The following is a 15,396-nucleotide window of genomic DNA, read 5'->3' on the forward strand; positions in this document are numbered from 1 at the left end:
AGAACATGCAGCCTGCGGGGTGACCAGCACCCAGGCAGTGCCGAGAAGGACCCACTGCCACCAAGAGTAAGAGCAACGCAGAAGGGGAGGGGAGAAGTTGCAGCAGAGCCACCGCAGATAGGAAGAGGGCAAAAATCAGGTTATTGGGGGTAGGGTGAAAAGGGGGGGGGGATGCCACTTCTGTTGATAGGGGCTCCTGTGAGAGAGTAGGGGAAGGAAAGGGATGAGAGAGAGAGGGGAGTGAGAGGGAGGGAAGGTGCTGCTTTACTGTGCTACCCCTCTGCGCCCCCGTTCCGATTCCATGTATCGGATGATCTGGAAAGGAATACGACGAGTGAGGTCATCGAATTTGCGGATGATACAAAATTATTCGGAGTAGTTAAATCACAAGCGGACTGTGATAAATTGCAGGAGGATCTGGCAAGACTGGAAAATTGGGCATCCAAATGGCAGATGAAATTCAATGTGGACACGTGCAAGGTGATGCGTATAGGGAAAAATAACCCATGCTATAGTTACACAATGTTAGGTTCCATATTAGGAGCTACCACCCAGGAAAATGATCCAGGCGTCATGATCTGTGCTGCGGCAGTCAAAAAAGCAAGCAGAATGCTAGGAATTATTAGGAAGGGAATGGTGACTAAAACGGAAAATGTCATAATGCCTCTGTATCGCTCCATGGTGAGACCACACCTTGAATACTGTGTACAATTCTGGTCACCGCATCTCAAAAAATATATAATTGCACTGGAGAAGGTACAGAGAAGTGCAACCAAAATGATAAGGGGATGGAACAACTCCCCTATGAGGAAAGGCTGAAGAGGTTAGGGCTGTTCAGCTTGGAGAAGAGACGGATGAGGGGGGATATGATAGAGGTGCTTAAAATCATGAGAGGTCTAGAACGGGTGGATGTGAATCGGTTATTTACTCTTTCGGATAATAGAAGGACTAGGGGGCACATCATGAAGTTAGCAAGTAGCACATTTAAAACTAAACAGAAAATTCTTTTTCACTCAACGCACAATAAAGCTCTGGAATTTGTTGCCAGAGGATGTGGTTAGTGGAGTTAGTGTAGCTGGGTTCAAAAAAGGTTTGGATAAGTTCTTGAAGGAGAAGTCCATCACCTGCTATTAATTAATTTGACTTAGAAAATAGCCACTGCTATTACTAGCAGCGGTAGTAATACCAGTAATCTTTGGCCAGCTAGCCGCTTAAGGTCATCGGGCTAAATGGCAGTGGCAAAGCTGCAAGCCATACAGCCAGGTAAGTTCTTATTTATTGATACACACTTGATTGATCGCCTTTCTTAGAATTGTAGCCTAAGCGATGTTCATTAAAGCAAAAAATGCAATAAAAAAACCCCCAAAAACCATACTCCAAACGCAGATAACTAATCCATCAACATCAAGAGTAAACTAGAATAACAAGCGATCGTACGCCTCAACGCACAGGTTATTGCATCGGATCTCTTAGTGATTTGAAATGTCTTATGCGGGCCTTTCCTTCAAAAATCTCGGGAGCCCTGTCCTGCGGTTTCGTGAGATCGTAAGGGTTGTGCCGTAAACACAGAATGAGAGAAAACCCCCCTTTGGGGGGGGGGGGGGGCAGCAGGGGCCCGAGGCACGCGAAGTCAGGGGCGGCTTCGCTTTTCCCCCCCTCTCTCTCTCCGCTTTCATTTTTGAGAGAGAACCGTCGTCTGCTGAAGTGATTTGGAAGACGTTTCCCTCGGATCGGCCCTGTCATCCTCGAGGATTCTGAAATTTCTTGAAAACAAGTACCACGTTTGGGGGGGGAAAAAAAAAAAAAAGGCCATGATTTAATAAGAAAGAAGCTGTTATGGAACAGTCTGAGCGTCTGTAAAATTTCCATGGCTTTCTGGAGAGGCAGAAGAGGTGCGTGCGGGGGCGGTGCCAATGCCGCCGGGGCGTCGATCCAAGTCCCAACAGCTGTTCAGACAAAGTAAAAAAAAAAAAAAAAAAGTAAAAAAAAACTTTAGTGACTACTTATGCACGTTGCCAGTTTTTCACCCTGGATTTTGATGGCTACAAAAAAAAAAATCTGGTCTATCTGTTTATGAGGCGCCTGCCGTTTCTGCAGTGACGGGCGAACAATTGGACAATTATATAATGGAGTAAATTGCATAATGACGGAAAAAAGCAGGTTATTTTGTTCCTGAGTAAAATTCATCAAAAGAGTCAAGCCCGGGCCTTAATCTAGACGGATCCGCGGCTTTCTTCTTTTAACTGGCTTTCTTGGAGAGCCTCCAGTTCCGTGCTCAGACTTCCCCCTTTGCCGTTGGACGCGTACAGGCCAGGATTTCTGCCAGCGGACGTTAGCCCCCCCCCCCCAACTCCCAGAGAATGGTGACTTCAGGTACGAATGCGCGGTTTGCGGGGAAAGTGCTCTCAGAAGCCTTCCCTGGGACCCCACATCCCAGGGCAAATGGTTTTGGTGCATTTTAACCCCCTCTGGCTAGGATGCGTGGAAGGGGGGGGGGGTGTCGGTGATGAGCTAGAAGAAAGAGAGGTGTAGTGAGTGTGGCGGTGGCGCCAGCGTGGCCTGCCGCTGCCACCGGCTTCCTGGCAAGGGGGACCCGGGCGGTCCCGAAGCAGGGGCTACAAACGGAGCTCTTTTTGGACAGGAGCTGGAGGATCGCGGGGTCTGTTCCAAGCCTCAAGCTGGGGAGGAGTAATCCGTTGTTGAATACCTAAAACAGAGATAGGCACAGGGAAGAGAGGAATCTTTGGCGTAGCGTTTGCTTAAAAGAACATAGACGATAGTAATAGTTTTATGTAGGCTTGTTAAGCTTATTTGCCCTAAAAGCAGGGAGGTGCATTTACATCACGGCTGCATAAAATACAAGAACAGGAACATAGAAACATAGAAATGACGGCAGAAGAAGATCAAATGGCCCATCCAGTCTGCCCAGCAAGTTTCCCTGTGCCTATCTCATACTTATCTGTTACTCTTGGCTCTTAGTAACCTTTTGGTTCTATTTCCCTTCCACCCCCACCATTGATGTAGAGAGCAGTGTTGGAACTGCCTCTAAGTGAAATATCTAGCTTAATTAGTTAGGGGTAGTAACCACCACAGTAAGCAAGCTATACCCATGCTTATTTGTTTACCCAGACTAAATAATTCAGACCTGTTGGTTGTTGTCTGTATATAGATCCACTTTTCTTCATTCCCACATGCGCTAAGTGTGATGGTAAGTGGATTAATGAAGGTCGCCACGGAGAAGAAAGGTGATACCGTCCCAGCGCTTTAAGTGCCGCTGTGTGGGGAAGACCACCAAATCCTTTCACGGAGCTGAACCTGATTCTGGAATCTGCCAGCTTAGGCTGCTTTTCAGGGAGATCCATCTGCCTACGTTGGGTCCGCGACCCAGGCTGATGTACGAAGGGGATTGAAGAGCACTGGGACCTCGGGAGTAGGCTCTCACATAGTAGCACGATAAACCTGACTCCCAACCCAAAAACGTACCCAGCGTAGCTCTGTGTTTCAAGAGGACCACTCTAAAGCCTCAGCCGCTGCTTCCCAGCTGCAGTTACACTTCTGTGACACCTTTCTGTCGCACTTGCTGGCGGGACGTATAGAACGGTTCTGTTGTTTTACCTTCTTTATTGTACTTGCGTGGGGCCTTTAACACACAACTGGTATAGCGGTGTCACCCCAGAGGCAAAAGAAAACACAGGCTGGGTGAAAACGTGAGGCTGATCAGCTGGAGGGGGTTGGGTGGGGGTTTCCGATAATTATTTACAAGAACGTATTGGAAAGTGTAGAGAAACTTGGCCAGCAGATGGACTAGTTGGAAACCTCTGAGCAGTAATACCACATCTCGGATTTCAAAACCTTTGCAAATATGCCAGTTCTCTGTGTATCGTATTAGTGGCGTCCAGAGCACTGCATGGAAAATGCGTTGTAAAGCAATAGAAGTTTTAGGCTTCTCAAAATCAGGCTTTGTTGTTTGCAAATCGAATTTCCCTTGGGTTGGGATTTCCATTCGTGCAGCCCCTGGCCCTTGGAATTCAGCTCTTCTCACAGTTGCTCGCGGGGTTCAGGAAGATGGTTTTAGTTATTATGAAGGGATTTGAAAGATTTAAGCCACTCTGAATCTTCACACTGGTGGACGCCAGTGAGGCTTTTATTTTCCTTGCAAGACCATTGGCGCGCGTCCCATTGACGAGGGTGGGGAGTGGAGGTGAGAGGAGGAAACGTATTGAGACGGTCAATAAATTAAGCTGTTGAACAGCGTGAGCTAAGATCAGGATCCCTGGCTTCTCAACATTTGGTCTCATCTGGAATGGAAGAACCGGACGCACCTAACAGAGGCTGTGCACAATTTTGGGCTGCAGCACATGTCGATCAAGTTTATCTGCAGAAATACTATTAAAAGCAAAAGGGAGATAGTTTCCACCAGATTGTAAAGCTGAGGAGCAGGGCATGTCAAACGCTCACCAGTCACCTGCAGGTAGAATGACTTTAACCTGATGGACAATGCTCTGATAGGTAAGTAATAAGCATCATTAAGAACCATCAATGCACACAGCACTCTTTGCAGTCCCAGGGCTCCATTCACCCAGTTTTGTTTTTGGCCTCTGGGGTTGAATAGTGAAATAAGATAAAACCCTGTGGTGAAAGCAGATATTAAGGAGATATTTGACCAAAAATAAAAAAAAATCATCATGTTCTGAAAAAAGATATCCAGAGCGTGCTGGAAGAGAAGCCCTTATGGACAATCCAGGGAAGGCTCCCCACTCTGTCCACAGACCTGTCTACAAAGACCTAATTCGCCCAAATACAAATGGACATTTTATATGCGTCCCTGGAAGCCCTCAAGACCTGAATGTATTTGCTCCTGCCCAAGGCGAATGTAAATCCAGGTGGGTCTGCAGCTGCCATTACTCGCCATGGAGCGATAATGAGGGCCATACGTGTTGTAAGGAAACTGATAACGGATTATATGATTCTGAGCAGAGGTTCACCTTCAGTCCTATGTTCAGTTTCTGTGAGATGTGCAGGTCCTCAGAGCCTCATCTTTTACACACACAGGATGCAATTAATTTTCTTTGCCAGAGTCGTCGAATGCCAGAAGCACTGAGTTTGCACACTGGAGAATGGAACGAGCTGACTTGCTCTAGGTTGTCCGTTCACTGATGGATAAGGAAACAGAAGCAAAGACTTCAGGTTTTCTGTGCTCTGACTGCTGTGTCATCTCCTGGAGTCCCAAAAAGTTGTATGGGAAGGGCCACGTAGAACGTTTCAAAGCACAGAGAGGCAGTGAGGAGCGTGGCAGTAAGAGGTGCTCGTCTGTGATTATAAATGGAATTAATATGGTAATTTTTCAGTATACAAACCCTAGAAATCCTTTTTGATTCAGCATGTCCTCTGATTTCACCTCCTGATTCCTTTCCTGGATTTCCTCTTCCTTCTATGTGCTTCTCCTTTTCTCCTTTCTCTTCCTCTACTTGACACCTCTCTCTCATGATATTTTCTGCCATGTTTTTCTATACTTTGCCACTCTGTTCTGTACATCACTACCTCTTCACAATTCTCCTTCCTCTCTGTCCCCTTTCACCTCTCATTCTTGTCTTATTCTTCCATCCCCTTCCTCATTCCGCCAGCATCGCCTCTCTCCTCCTTTCCCCGCACTATTTCCATTCTCTCTCCTTGTCTCTCACCCCCCTTCTCCCATTGTCTCCCCTTCTCTCTTTTTCTCTCCCCTCTCCTCTCCTATCTCTCTTACCCCCTCATCACCCAGCATCTCTCCTTCTAATTCCTGCCTCCCTCCCACCCCCGATATCTCTTCCCTCTCACCTCTTTGGCTCCCTTCTCCCCCTCTTTCCCCCTAGGCTTCGGTTCCCGGTCTCCCTTTACCCGTGCCCTGCTTTGTCTCTCCTTCCTCGCTCTACCATGGTGGCTTTGTCACGTCGCTTCCTCCTCAGTCTGCCGACGGCGTGGCAGTCTGCGCCTCTCTGTTCCCACGGTGCCAGTGATGCGTGGGCCCTGCTCACCCAGGCTCCCAGCGATGTTTGAGTCTGAGCCTATCTCCCCCCACGCTGGCCTCTCTTTCTTTCCTCAGCTCACCGATGAAGCCCCTTCAGCGTACGCGTCGCCCACGTTTTCCCGCTGCTTTACTGCACGTGCCCCGTATCGTGGCGTATCTGCTTTATGGGGCCGGAGTCTATGCAGGGGGGGGTGGAGGGTGGGAGTTGGCAGTGGCGAGGTTGGGAAAAAAGACCGCAGACCAGATCCAGTTGCTTAGCGGGCCATGGTTTGGGGAACTGTGCTCCACGCCGTCGTGATGTAGCGCTATTAGGCAGAAGGCAAGCCTGACTCTCTGACCGCTTTGGGTGGGGGGGGGGGAGGTCATTCTCAAACCCCGCAGAGAGCTTGCAAGCCCACAGGTAATTATTGCACCCCGTATCCACGGGCCTGCAAGCCAGTTTGCAAAGGGGATCTCCCCTCTCCAGGGCTCTGCATGCCTGGCGTGGTGGGGATTCTTTGCTCCCACGAACCTTGCCGGGGCAAAGCATGCGGGTGAAGGAATGCGCTGGGATTTAAGATTCAGAAGCCTGTGCGTGCTTCCCTGGCCTCGCCGTGACCCCCATCCCTGGCATCATTCCTGTTCTCTGTGCGCGGCGAGACAGCTCACATTTTCCCCCCCATGAAGGTTTGGCAATTTTCAAAGGGGATTTTTCCACCGGTGAGCACCCATGGGACTTCCCTTCTGAAAATGACCCTCCCCCTGCTAAAGAGAAACACATTGAGATTCTGTGGAACTGTTTATTTTTACTGCTAAAATAGTTTTTGCTATTTTGGTTGGTGAAACTTCCTCAGGGAAAGTTTGTTTTTTTGTGACAATTGATTGCACTTGGGTTTAGTTAAAGTGTAGGGCTGGGGCCAGAGATCAGAAGTTAAGTTCGTTCTTGAGGACTGGTACGTTCTGTCCAGTGAAGGTTTTTTCCAATATATTAACATCCTTTGAAGTGTCCTCCCCTATTATAGTGGTGTCTCTTCACTTCCCATCCGCCAGTGATCTGGTTTTGGTATGCTTGGTTTGCCGGTATTCCTAATTTATGGATGTAGCCTGATCTAAAATTCACTAGATGCTCCAAAGCTAGTTGGGTTCTCTGGCCAGTACCTCAGGACCTTCTGGAGCCATTTTGGGTTTTCTGGATATTTACTAATTATACTGCATTTATCTGTTAGAGCTTTCTGGCATAGCAGAGGTAGTTTAGATGGGAGCATACCTTCTAAAGAAAAACAGCAAGCCAGGGAGCATCATCTTTGCAAGAGCAGCAATTATAGCACTACTTTTATTAACAAGGTAAAACAGAGCTTGCAAGCAGCAAGCAAACTCTGCTGTCAAAGAAATGGGCAGCAGGTGAGTGCATAGGCAGCCCCACTCTCAAAGCTATCCATGGTGCAGCCGACGCACGGAAATTAGAATTTTATAAACTGAGCAGCAGGGCCTGTCTTTCGGTATACCTTGTATATTTCCAGTGCATACCTTCTCCTCCCATTTTATAAGCACATGCACATATATTTTACACATGAAATAATTGTGACACTGCACGAATAAACCCCCAGAATTAAACGTGAAGGCGCGTATGCAGTTTGGAAAATTCTCACCTGTCCGCATACTTGGAATCACCAGTCCCTCTCCAGTTCACCTCGGCCCCCCCCTAGCACTGCACTCTGAACCCCCACCAGTTCACCCACATCTCCCATGCAAAACTTGCAGCTAACAAACAAGTTCACTTGGGCAAATCTGTTAGCAGGTATAAAAATGTACAAATAAATTTGGTAATGCATACAAGCATCTCTCTTACAAAATAAAAGCTACCGCTCCGTATCTCCTCTACACCATCCCTTTTATTCCCCCCAGTAAAATGTATGCACAGAACCAGAAATGCACGCGTATTCTTCACATTTAAATAGCATTTATGCATGTACATTCTACTTACTTGCATATATGCTATTTTTACGTGCAAACCCCCTTTGAAATTCACTCCATATAGAGCGAGATGGCAACTGTGGTGGCTCCAAACAGTTCAGTACTAGCTAACTGAATACAGTGCGGCATAGTGACATGAAATGTATTTCCATCATTACCGTCCACCCATCCAAACACAGCTCTGGGCAAAGTACAGGCTACAACATGCAGCACTAAATACAAATAGTAACAAAAAGCAATAAGGGACAGCACAACAAGAGCAATGCAGATGAAAACCAAACGTAATAACCTATTCTCAGATTCAGCAGCGAGTAAAAAAAAAAAAAAAAAAGACGACGGTGATAAGAATCCACAGCCCCCCCCCCCCCCCCCCCCCTGTATTATGGATCTTCACGCCCGCAGATGATATCTCACGCGCGTTCAGGAAGGGACAGCCTGGCAAGAAGTGTGATCGGTTTGTGATTTCAGAAAAGGAGGAGATGTAACGTTCCTCTCGTCTTGCCCCATCCCAGTGTAAAGAGCACAGGAGCTAGGATCACCCTAGCCGCCTTCAGTGTCGGAGATTCCTCCGTTCCCATAAGCTTTCCTATGGCAGCCCCCAACACGTCTGAGGATTTAGCTGAAAGATTTTTTTTTTTTTTTTTTTTTTTGCAAGACCACGTTTTCATTTTTATTTCTTTTTAACCTCAGCTGCAGTTTTCCTTTTTGTTGTTCATCTTTAATGACTTTAAGACTGAAGTAAAACCTCAGCACATGGCTGCGCTTAGCTTAAGCTACTGTAACGAGTCCCTGCTTTATTCACTGTAAAGTTGCTGGTGCTCACAAGAAAGGAAAACGGGGAAGGGTTCTTTTTTTTTTTGTTTGCTTGTTTTAACATTTTCAGCCTTTCCAGGTCCTGGTTCCCACTCTGCTTTTCACACAGCGGTCGTTCCCAGCTGAGACAGATGTGGAATGTATGTGCCGGCTCACAAGGTCATGGAATTATCCCAGAGGAGGCTCCTGGCACTGGGGTGAAAAATATTTAAGCACCATGCAATGATTGTTGCCCTTAAGAATGATGTTTTGGCAAGAAAAAAGCATAACAGATGCACAGTTTATTACAAGTAAATCAGTAATTGTTATCACTCCCTGCTCTACCCAGTACAGAATAGCAGGGAGTTTTGTGTTAGGTAATGTAATTATTTTAAGGTTACCAGATTAAACTGGTGGCTGGCATTTTTCTGAGAGAGCAATATTCAAACTTAAGGAGCTAGTTGGTTAGAAGCTAAATACAGCTTCCTAGTTCTATGACAGTTATATGTAGCAGCTACAAAAATAAATGAGCATTTTGCTAGGCAGGTTAGGGTTGGATGAGTCACCTCTGTGCATATATATATTTATTACATTTATTAAACACCCAGTTCCTAAAAGGGCAACTTTCAGACAACTAAACACAGCATATATGTGGCCATACGCGCATATATGGCCACGCAGAGATCTGCTGCAATATATTATAATCTGTGCATCTCAGGAACGTGCAGGTTTTAAAATACATGTATGCCTATGCCCTAGCATACATGAAAATGTTTCCTTACCTGCGAATATCTGCAGTGCACTCAAAGTGCAGACTTTTCCTATCAGTTTTAAAACCATGTGTGTGCATATTTTACACATGAAAAAAAATTGTGACTTGCTCACCTGAAACCTTGTTTTACCTTATTTACACGCAGAAGTCTGTCTATTTTACAACATGCACATGTAATTGAAATCACCAGTTTGCCAAAACCTCCACCATTTTATCCAGTCTTTCCCAGAGTCATCGAGACCCTCCTAGTTTTTCACCCTGAAAAACCTTCCCCAGTTCATCCAGGCCTCCCAAGAGTGAACAATAGAAAAGTCTGATATCAATTGCTCAAGATAATTTAGCAGCTGTAAAGTCACGTGAATAAGCTGCCAAATGCGCACATGCAAGTCTCTTATAAATTAGCAACTTATGCTCGTAACTCCTGGCCCTGTGCCGGAACATCTATAGATCACCCCTAAATCCAGGTGCGAGGCCAGAAATATGCCCAGACTTTTGAGGTTTATAAAATAGTATAAACATGAGCATAAGCTACTTACCTGTGCAAGCACATAAATGTTTAGAAAATTCACCCCCAACTCTGAGCAATGTACATATTCAAAAGAGGAAATGTCATAAAACATAGACACATCATAATCTAACAACTAATAGACAATAATCAAAAAAATTAACAAAAAATCATTAACATAAAAAACAATTAACATAATAGAGCAAAAACAGATACTAGGACATCATCAGAAATTAATATTTCACACACTATATCCAGAATATTCCCAGACAAAAACCTGACCAAACAAGCAGGCCTTGCACGTGAATCATTACATTGGACTCTCTAAGGTCCAAAGCAAAGGACCACAGCAAAAAAATGACTTCTTCATAGTCTCAGTTTTAGCTTTCTCTCTGAAGAACATAATTGTCTCATAGAACTATACAATTTAAGGCAACAACTCAAATGATCCAGAGCTAAGTCATTCAAAGATTTAAAAACCAAGAGAAGAATTTTAAACCTAATAGGAAAAATTACCGGGAGCCAATGTGAAGACTTTCAGACTGGTGTTATAGGATCATAGCGCTTAAGGCCTAAAAGTAGTCAAGCAGCTGCAATCTGAATTAATCGAACTCGAGACAATTGATTAACAGGTAATTCTGCAAATAAAAAATGACTGTAATCTTACCTTGTTAAAATGAATGCTTGCACTAAGGTTATCATGAAGCCAATATTCAAAACCATTTAGCAGCATAACTCAGAAGTTATCTGGCTGAATGGTGCATGTTGAGTAGTTCCCAGATTATGCAGCTAACTTTTAGCCGCATAAGTCATTATCCTCCTAAACTTTAGCTGAATAAGTAAGGGGCATTCTGGGGCTGAATAACTTATCTGGCTAGCTGTGATGCTTGGTGTTATCCGAATTAGTTATTCGTATAACTCAAGACGTGGCCGAGAGCAAAGAATAAAGCCGGTTAAATGCCAAACCGAGTAAAGCAGAATCCCAGTCACCTGCCTCCTCCCTTCCCCCCAGTACCCCACAAACATGATAAAAGGTGGGTTTTTTTGTTTTGTTTTTTAAAGAGCCGGATCGTTCCCCCACCCTGGTTCAGCAATAGCCAGCTCCTCTTCCCCCCCCCCCCCCCAACCCTCTCACCCTACGTGGAACCCTTGAAGGATCGCGGTAACTCCTGCAACGATCCCCGACAGTTTCAGTGTTGCCTGGACGGCAAGCCTGGGATGTTTATAACCACCTTATCGATGTTTCAAATGTATGCGCATGGTATTTCCTCCCAACTAACTATTCCCTCCGTTAAGACGGCCAGACTAACTCAAGTATGGGATAGGGCCCTATCCCTAGCAGGACCCCCGGTACGGAACAATGTGCAGAGAGACATCAAAACCTTCAGGAAAAGTTTAAAAGCCTGGCTATTTAAGCAAGCGTACCACAAAGAGAAGTGAGAGGAGAACCCAGGGACATGTTGGTTGCGGTCAGTCAAACTCCCACGGGCGCACACACCTTTTTTCTTAACGCGTGTGCTTCTCATTTTTATACTGTAAATTCTCTTTTATCTTTAAACAGCAAAGAACTAGTCAAGCAATACTTTTATCTTATAGCTGAGACAGAGAAAACCGGACATGACTTATAACACCCACCAAATAATATTTGTTATGAAACTATGTTCCAGTATTTTTGATGGCACCTGTTTAATTGTTAGAACTCTAGACACTCTGTACAACATATAGTTATGTGCCCTATTGTGAACCGTTGTGATGACACCCGTTTAGCGACGGTATGGAAAAGATTTTAAATAAATAAATAAAATAACCCCCACCTGCAAGCAAAGCAGGAGCAAAGCAGCATGCAGGTACTGTTGTGCCTGCGTGAGAGCGAATTCTCAAAGGGAAATCACCTGGTTTGTTTCCCTTTGAAAATTCGCTGCAGATCACACGGGTGCAAAAAAAAAAAATAACCCCGATTTTTCTGCCACTGGCCGGCTTAAATGGAAATAATCCCCCTCAGAATGTCACAGCACAGTTTTTTCATGTGAAGTGCAACAAAACTGTTTCTCAGCCCTGCGCCATCCCGCTTGCCTTCCGCTGACTGCCGTACGTTCCCTGCTCGCGGGGGCAGGCACCTCCAGTGCTGGAGTGTGCCGCAGGCAGGTCTGGTTTTTAGGACACCCGCAGTGAACCTGCGTACAGCGGAGGCAATGCAGGCAGATCGGCCTCCTGCGTCTTCATTGTGGGTATCCTGAAAACCGGGCCTGTTCTGGGGCATCCCCAGGACCCGGAGCTGCCCGTTCATGGCGTGGCAGGAGAAGCGGTGAATGTGTTACCCACTCCTAGTCTGAGTATTCATAAGTCAGGACTCCCAGACGTACGATGAATGACAGAATTCAGCGGCTGCCAAATAAAGCTGACCTGCAGGCCATAATCTTGGGTTGTTTTTGTGCAAGTAGAGAACCAGCTGTGCATCTCTCCCGTGTCCCTCAGGTGTGTGTACACAGTACTGTAAATGACTTCCTTCTTTTCTGGTGTAAAACAGTCATTACAAGGCCAGCAAGGGAATGTGTGTCACCGGTGTCTGGGCAGGGGAATTAAAAAAAAAAAAAACAGATAAAATGAGAGAGGCATGCAAGATCAGAATCTGCTGTTCAGGGGGGTCTCTGTCCTCACTTTTGTTTGATCTGTTTCCCCCTGCACATTTTCTAAGGCTCTTTGTCTCGTAGGTCATAGAGACTCTTGCGGAAAACGTAAACCCAAGCTTGGTTCTGCACCCTTCGGTTATTCGAGCTACATGCTAATAAGCTGAGTGGCAAAACTGTGCTCTGAAATTGAGCACACATTTTCTTTAACACACAGGCTAAAAAAAAATGTTAACTCCCAATGCAGTGAGCTAATGGCATGCTAATGCATCGGGAGTTAAAGAATGCACACAGACCAGAGAAACGTGTGCAGAGGACATGCTCAGCGCGCATGAAAACAAGATTTGCGTGCACCAAGCATGCTTTCTGTGCATAAAATTTCGACCACAGGTCCCCCAGCACCAGAAATCCAGCTTCCGCTCCTAGACTGACAATTATCCCTGGAAACTTTACTCCTCCTGAGACGAGGAGTTAAGTTTCCAGCACAAGAAAATACGAGTTAAGCCAGCGCACTTCTCTGCAATGGGGGGTAATGGCTAATGCCTTCATTAGCATGAGATTTGCATGAGAGGGCGCTAATTTGTACGCACCTTTTTTTTTTGTGTGTGTGTGGTGTGTGTGTGCGTGCAAAACTGCTGCATGTGCAGTAAAGTTTGCACATAAGAAATGTGCACACAGCAGCGGGTTAAACTGCGCTCTCTGCCTCGCGCACCTTTATTGTATCGGGTCTTGTTCTAGCGCATCCTTTACTGGTGTTGGAGAGCAGTGCGCGTGTGTTTGCACGAAAGACACTATAAAGGCCTTTGAGTTAAAAGCAGTCAGACACAGGATCACATAATTGCCAGGTAGCTCCTAGCTAGCAGTCAAAAGAAATGATGTCTTTCAATTTATGCCACGGTTTTCGATGCGAATGAAAAAAAAAAAAAAAAAGAAATGAGAGGATGGTGATGTGCCCAGCGTGATTATTTTCTCTTTCCACTGATCTTCCCTCCCACAAGACTTGTTGAGGTATTGCAGTGATTGTCGTAGACCTGGGTGTGAACTGTGGAATGCAAAATTGTTAAATAACTGTTATTATAGTGCAAGTTTTTGTTGAAAACCAATGGCGCAAGCATAATTACAACCGTTGCCTCCCCCTCAGAGGGCCTTGTGCTCCTCTGGGCCGGAAGAGGCTGGGCCCTGCTGCGCAAGCCCTAGGTATCAGGGCAGAACTTGCCCCGTGAAAAAAGACGACGACGATTTGGATTTTTATCCTGCCTTTCAAATGACACCGAAGATGGCTTTCGGCCCCAAAGAGCGGACAGTCCAGACGGCTGCCTGAGGGCAAGGGTGACGTGTCCAAGGTCACAGAGAGCACGAGTGGGGATTTGAACCCTGCTCTCCCTGGTTTTCAGCCCAGTGCTCCGACTAGCAGGCCTCTCCTCCTCCTCCTCCTCCTCCCTGCTGGAAAGCTTTATCGTATAAAATACCTTGCGTAATTGTTTCCCCTGCCCTGATGCCGTGGCAATTCTGCCTTTCTAACCTGAGGAAGAGGGGCCACCCCCGGGGCTTCGTCTCTCCCGCGACGGGACGGGGGGGGACTACAAAGAAGCCCTTTCCTGTACAGATTAATGAAGCCACTGCCTTCGGCACACTCTGCTATCGCACTAATAATCTCTCTGAAAACACAGCGCGATTAATTATTAATTAGCCGGATAAACGTGGTCCAGAAAAGGAGAACTTTCAATCGCTGCTTTCAAAGGCTTGTGGTCCTCGCCGCCGAGGCTGCGTTTAGCTGGAAATCTGTTCTTGGCACGACTGCAGTTAGAGATGGGAGTGCAGCGAGGCCTGGGAGGTGGAAAAAGCAAAAAAAATCGGTGGAAACAGACGCCAGCGCAGCTTTAATTACGGCTGTCCGTCTCGCATGGCGACGCCATACTCCTTAATATCCAGGCGTAGCCTCACAGAGGGATACGAGTTGCATGCATACTCCCCTCCCCCCCCCCCCCCCCCCCCCCCCCCCCCGTCCAGAGACCGGAGGACTGGCCACATAAAGCTGCCGCCCTTGCAACAAAGTATCTGGCAGCTTGTGACATCATAGGCTGTTTTTTTCTGCACCGAAAGAATGATGTCATCAGTATGCGACAGCGTGCTTCACTTTCAGTAACCGACATTCAGAGGAAAGCTTTGTAATTATATTCAAGATTAAAGGCCTGATTGACTAAGCTTTTCAGACGTAGAATGGAAAAAAAGGCCTTAGGAATTCGGGCCCTAAATGATCTTTTTTATATAGCTATGTATGTTTTTTGGGGGGGGGGCTCAGTTGTTTCCTCTTACTCCTTTGGGCTTCCAGCTCTATCAGAGCCGACCTGTACGAAGACCACGGGGCTACGAGCCTTCATTTGCAACTACCTTGGCTCTTCAGTCTCCCCAACTGGGCAACCCAGTCCCAGAGTGACCCCCAGTCCTTCTCCAGGGCTCGCTCTGCAACCTCTGGCCACGAGGTGTCACTATTGTGCAGGGCCAAGTCTCCTTTCCTCCATCTGGTGAAGGATGGGAATGGAGATTGTGAGCAGCACCTCCGCAGCATTCCCAAGCCCTGGCAGGCCAGCGAACAGGCTCAGAAATCATTTCTGGATCTCCTGCCTGGCAGGACATAGTTCTACCACAGAACCATCAGGCTGGCCTTGTCCACTTGTACTTTTCACAGTTCCTTTTTAAAGATATTTGCTGGGGTTGCTTGGTTTTTCCAAAACATGTT

At 46.4% G+C, this 15,396-nt stretch overlaps 1 protein-coding gene across 2 annotated transcripts in view; it reads left to right on the forward strand.

Annotated features, from left to right (window-relative positions):
* The window catches only part of PRKAR1B (protein kinase cAMP-dependent type I regulatory subunit beta), a 121,491-nt gene that overhangs the window by 90,463 nt on the left and 15,632 nt on the right, over window positions 1–15,396 (forward strand). The window lies entirely within an intron of this gene.

Source organism: Rhinatrema bivittatum, chromosome 14 (assembly GCF_901001135.1).
Source record: "Rhinatrema bivittatum chromosome 14, aRhiBiv1.1, whole genome shotgun sequence".
In the NCBI taxonomy this organism is placed as follows: domain Eukaryota; kingdom Metazoa; phylum Chordata; class Amphibia; order Gymnophiona; family Rhinatrematidae; genus Rhinatrema; species Rhinatrema bivittatum.